Source organism: Anomaloglossus baeobatrachus, unplaced genomic scaffold, assembly GCF_048569485.1.
Source record: "Anomaloglossus baeobatrachus isolate aAnoBae1 unplaced genomic scaffold, aAnoBae1.hap1 Scaffold_135, whole genome shotgun sequence".
In the NCBI taxonomy this organism is placed as follows: Eukaryota; Metazoa; Chordata; class Amphibia; order Anura; family Aromobatidae; genus Anomaloglossus; species Anomaloglossus baeobatrachus.
The window spans coordinates 416,827-422,912 of NW_027441905.1; the positions used below are offsets into that span (position 1 = coordinate 416,827).

The 6,086-nt window shown below is 52.9% G+C and overlaps 1 pseudogene; it reads left to right on the plus strand.

Annotated features, from left to right (window-relative positions):
- Positions 1-715: 715 nt before the first annotated feature.
- Positions 716-922, plus strand: LOC142260577 (U2 spliceosomal RNA; annotated as a pseudogene).
- The last annotated feature ends 5,164 nt before the right edge of the window (positions 923-6,086 follow it).

Genomic DNA, 6,086 nt, shown 5'->3' on the forward strand with positions numbered 1-6,086 from the left:
TATGTGCGACCGTAGTAATAGCTGCGCCCACTTCCTGTATGGGAGTGGAATGCAGTGAGGGTAATGGAACGCACGCCTGCGCATTTGTGTTTAACGTCGCGCATGTGCAGAACGGAGAAAAGGCTGCGCTCACTTCCTAATGAAAGGGAGTGAGACGCATCTGGGAAGGGAAGGGAAAAGATTAGGGTTTGGGGATGATGAAAGGGCTTTCTACGGGCAAGGATGGCAAAGGGTGGCAGTGACGGAAAGTCAGGCAGCCTGTCCTGTCCTGTCCTGTCCGTCCGTCTTTTTGTATCATGAATTGGAAAGACTGCAAGGGGGAGGGGAGGTGCTTGTGTCCAAAAGGAGGAGTTATTCAGATTCATTGCAGTGGGCGGCGGCTGCAAAAAGCACCATTCTTCTTGTTTTTGCTCTGCAAAACAGCCTTTTCAAGGGTTGGCTTGGGTGACAAAATGTCTTCTGTAGGCGTGGGTTTGTCTCCCTCTCCCTAATATGTGTCCGGTATAGGCCTGGTTGCCACTCAAGGCCGTAACCAATTCGGGTTATAGCTTCTCGGCCTTTTGGCTAAGATCAAGTGTAGTTTCGGAGGACGCTACCTTGGTCGGTACTGGAAGGTGCCTGGGATTGCACGTCTGCCGGCCTTGAGGAAGTGTGTGCGCCTTCTGGTGACACATAGCCCTCTTGTGCCTGGACGGTTCCCAGGCAACGGGAGGCGATCACCTTTGTTATTTTGAAGTCCTACTGATAAACAGAAAAAAAAAAAAATTAAATCTGTTCTTATCAGTTTAATATCTGATACGTCCCCTCTCTGGGGACCATATATTAAATGGATTTTTAGAACAAGGAGATGGAAAAAATCTTGCTCTGTCCACTCCACGCATTGACCTGGTATTGCAGTACCTCCAGGACCGGTGCACCCCTTCTTAACCCAGTTTCCAAAAGCAGAACTCAATTCACCTGATTCAAATGAGCCCCATTAGTGAATTGAAAGAAAGCAAAAACTTTATATGCACCTCAATTTGGCCAATTCACTTTTCACACTTTCACCCTTTTTTTTATCTTTCACACCTTTTACTTGCTTTATTGATGCAAAAAGCTGTGCCAAATAGCAAACTCATCTCCACTCAACTTGACCAACTCTGCTATGTCCCGTGCAGTATCTTATTCTCAGTCTTATCTAGATCATTTGCAATTGAATAGAATAGATCCCTTTTGGCTGCTTATGACTGTGTAAAATATGTAGTTTTACTGGGCTGGGATGAGAGAATCCATTGAAGCATGGTGTAGGGATTGTGGTTCCTGTGTGCTAAGAAGAGAGGCTGGCACCAGCCAGAAAGCCCCATTGCAGCCAATAATCACTTAATAACTTTTTCAACTTGTCATCATATGGGAGGCCTTCCATTCCTTGTAGTAGTCTAGTTGCCCACCTTTGAACTGACTCTAACTTCTGAATGTCCTTTTTAAAATGTGGAGCCCAAAACTGGTTCCCATATTCCAGATGTAGCCTTACAAGTGATTTATAGAGGTGTAACAATACGTTGGGATCACGGGATCTAATCTCCCTTTTTATACACCCTAAAATCTTGTCCCAAGCAGCATTCCATCAGCCTCTGGAAGGTTCCTGGCGCATTGCACAGCTCGAAGGGCATGCTTTTGAACTCGCAGAGACCCATAGGGGTCTGCCTCAGCAACGGACACTTGCCAATAGTGACTAGTGAGATCAAGGGTAGAAAAATAATTTGCAGTTCTCAATGCAGCTAGCGATTCCTCAATACGGGGAGTGGTGCCGTCCTTCTTTTTTAACAGGATCAACAGAGCTGCCCAAAGGCTACAACTGTCACGGATAACCCCAGCCGCCTTCATGTTGCTCAACATGTCCTTGGTACACTGGCAATGTGAAGGTGGTATTGGCTTATAGCTCTCTTTGATGGGTGGGTGTGCACCTGTGGGGATGTGGTGTTGGACCCCTTTTATTCCCCCAAAATCTAGCGGGCTTCCCACCGGTAACCCGCTCCCCAGCTTGGATGGATGCTGAGGGAGCCCCTTTTGCCCGCAGGCTCTGGCCCTGGGAACTGTAGCCTTGGCGGTGACTGTGCTTCCCTCTACGGTGTGAGCTGTTGCCTTCAATCGGGTCTTGACTGCTGGGAAACCCTGGAGGTTCCTGTCGCTAACGGATTTGACCGGTTTTACGGCGACTCCTAGCCTGGTCGGGGTCCGTAGGCCCTGCCGGATGGTGCTGGCTTCTCTTCACTCCCCGATCTGGTACCGGCGGGCCACTGCCCATCCCCGGTCCGTACGGTTCACTCCAATCAGCCTCTCCTGCAGAAGGTCACCACCGTCTGCCAACCTTGCTGAGTGCCCGGGCCACACACCCGGACACGGTCAGTCTCCTCTCCTCTTCACTTCTCTAACTCCAAAACTGATCTCTAATCTGACTCCTTTTCCCGCCTCCAGGACTGTGAACTCCTCGGTGGGTGGGATCAACCGCCTGGCCCACCCCCTGGTGTGGACATCAGCCCCTGGAGGAAGGCAACTAGGATTTGTGTTTAGCTTCGGTGTGCCTAGCCGGAGTGTAGAGTGTGTTGGTGTAGTACCTGTGACGACCTGGCTTGTCCAGGGCGCCACATTCCCCTATAGTAAAATGCAGACCGTCCGCGGGCTGCCCGTCCATCACCGGTTTTATTTTCACAACTGAAAAAGAATAAAACGGTAAAACATGTAAAAGCATCATAAACATTTTACAACGGTACAGCTTCCGCTCTTCTCCCACCCAAACAACCTGGCCCTGATGCTGCCCCTAAGAAGCGGGCAGCACCCCTTGACCCCAGTCCAGCACCAAGTTGCCCGAGCGGGTTCTGTCTCTTTCAGGGGGCCCACGTCCAAGGGGACCCCTGAACCCCCGGAGGATCGCCACCGGTTACGGTAGTGGCGGGCCTAGGCCATCCCTTTCCTCCAGGCCCATCCTCCCAAATCAGCCTCTCCGGAGGCGGTAACGGTGTCAAGCCAACAAACATTTTTATTTACATTGCACTAAGTTTGTGGTTGCCCTGCAAGTTCTTGGGCTTGTCCGTAAGCAGTTCCTTACGCAATGGTTGCACAGTCCCTACGGGGACAACAGTTGCCGGCAACGGCCGGTTTAATCACGGTTCAATCAGGTAAACTTCTTTGGTTGATCATCTTTACTTATCATTTAAAACTTTCAAACTGGTACACTCAACACATAAAGCCCCCCCCTTTTAAAGAGTAGTTTCCCTGTACCTAAGTGGGGGTCTACCTAGGTTGGGGCGAGTGGACCTTCGGGGTCCGGTGTCAGTGGTGACAGGCAGTGGGGCAGAGGGAACAGTCAGTTCCTCCTCCCTGCTATCATGTGGGGCAGGCGGAGGCGTAGGGGAGCTGGGTACAGGTACATCCCTGGGCACTGGCTCGCGGTTAACCGTTTCCATCATTTCTTCATCCACGGGTTGTGGGAACAGTATCACTGGAAGGATCACCGCACCGTTCTGTGTAGGCCAGTCTGCTGGAAAATCACCCATCATGGTGTGGATTACCTCTTTTTCCTTCTCCACTGGACTGGGAACTGGAGCCTCATCCGCTACTCTCAATGCTGGTGGGCACTTCTTCAGGTGGTCTCGGGAAACCGTGGCCAAAGTCCCCCCCTGGTCACGGCTGATCTGGTAGGCCTTCCCATTCTCCCATCCTGTGGGCTGGACTACATACGGGGTTTTTTCCCATTGATCATCCAGCTTGTGGGCCCTTCTTTTCCGCTTCAGCACTACATCCCCAGGTTGGAAGGAACCGGCAGGCGCCTTCTTGTTGAAGCACTGCTCCTGTTGTCCCCGACTCCGGCACAAGTTCTTTTCAACATACTCCTGGACCTGTCGGTACTGTGTCCTCCGCCGAGTGTCCCATTCAGCTGTCGACAGGAGTGCTTCTGAAGCTTCCAAGCCCATTTCCAGATCCACTGGTAGCCGGCCGGGACGAGCTCTCATCAGGTATGCTGGAGTGCATTTCGTAGAGCTGGAAGGGATGTTGTTGTACATATCGACCAGGTCAGGTAGCTTCTCCAGCCACAGGTTCCGCTCTTCCAGTGGTAACGTCTTGAGGAGGCCCAGGACCAAGTGGTTCATCTTTTCACAAATGCCATTGGTTTGGGCGTGGTAAGGCGTGGTCCGGATTTTCTTGCAGCCGTACAACTGGCAGAATTCCTGGAATACCTCTGCTTCAAAGGCCGGACCCTGGTCGGTAAGCACCCTCTCCGGGTACCAATGCGGTCAACAGAAATAAGCCTGGAAAGCCTTAGCAGCGGTGCGGCCGGTTAAGTCCTTAACTGGGACAACCACCAGGAACCTCGAGTAGTGGTCTACGATGGTCAGAGCGTAGGTGTACCCACTTCGGCTGGGGGTGAGCTTTACATGGTCAAGGGCAACCAGCTCCAGCGGTTGGTGTGTAATGATCGGGTGTAGGGGTGCCTTCTGGCTGGCCTCGTCCTTCCTTCTCAATGCGCAAGGGCCACATTCTCGGCACCAGGCCTCCACAGATTCCCGCATTCCACTCCAATAGAACCGCTCTCTTAACAACATCTCTAGCTTCTTCCACCCGAAGTGCACTGCACCATCATGGTATGCTTGCAGGACGGTGGGCACGTTAGCCTGGGGAATCACCAGCTGGCGGATCTTCTCGTGAGTCTTTGGATTAATCAGCTCGCGATACAACTTCCCCTGGTGTAGGTATAGCCGGGTCCGTTCTTGCCACAGACGTTGGGCTTCGGCAGGGGCAGCAGGGTCTATCCCAGCAGAACCCTGTTCCACTAGAGTCTTGACCAGGCGGACAGCAGGTGCCTGGTCCTGAGCTTCCTGCCAGTCCTGTCGGGGCAGCGGATCCAGGTTCACCCGTTGTTGGTAGACGTGCACCTTCTCAGTGAATGGCCGGTGAAATGCAGGCAACTCGATCTCTTCGAGGTCATCATCCTCTGGCCCCTCTTCCGACAGGTGGGGCATCCGGGAGAGTGCATTGGCATTGACGTTGGTACGGCCGGCCCGGTACTTGATGGTGAAATCGTAGTTGGCTAACCTGGTCACCCACCGCTGCTCCAACGCGCCCAGCTTGGCCGTATCTAGATGGGTCAGCAGGTTATTGTCTGTGTACGCGGTGAACTTGGCTGCTGCCAGGTAATGGCGGAACCGCTCGGTGATAGCCCACACCAGTGCCAAGAGCTCAAGCTTGAAGGAGATGTAGTTCTCAGGGTTCCTCTCAGTCGGTCGGAGTTTTCGGCTAGCATAAGCTATTACCTTTTCCCTTCTGTCTTGGACCTGGGATAGAACAGCCCCCAAGCCCACATTGCTGGCGTCGGTGTAGAGGATGAATGGGCGGCTGTAGTCAGGGTACGCTAGGATTTCCTCTCCGGTCAGGGCTGTTCTCAGCTGGCGGAAGGATTCCTCATGCTTTTCTTCCCACACCAATGGGGCTACTAGGGATCTACCACCCTTGGTCTGTCCTACGAGGAGGTCTTGCATGGGGGCAGCCATCTTTGTGTACCCCTTAATGAAGCGACGGTAATATCCCACCAGGCCCAGAAACTGCCTCACTTCCCTCACTGTGGTCGGTCTCGGCCAGTCTTGGATGGCGGTGATCTTCTCGGGGTTGGGGGCGACACCTTCCGCACCAACCACATGTCCTAGGTACTGCACTCTGGGTTTCAGCAGATGACACTTTGAGGGCTTCAACTTCATCCCATACTTGGCAAGGGACGCGAACACCTCGGCTAGGTGCTCCAGGTGGGCTTCATACGTCTGTGAGTACACAATCACATCATCCAAGTACAGCAAAACGGTCCCATAGGCAGTCTTCTCTCGGTCTTCCGGTGCCACGGCCACCTGCCAGTACCCGCTGGTGAGGTCAAGGGTGGAGAAGTAGTTAGCGGTTCTCAGCGAGGCCAGGGACTCTTTGATGCGGGGCAGAGGGTAAGCATCCTTATGCGTTATCTGGTTAATCTTCCGGTAATCCACACACATCCGCATGGTGCCATCCTTCTTCTTAACCAGCACCAACGGAGCGGCCCAGGGACTACAGCTGTCCCTAATAACCCC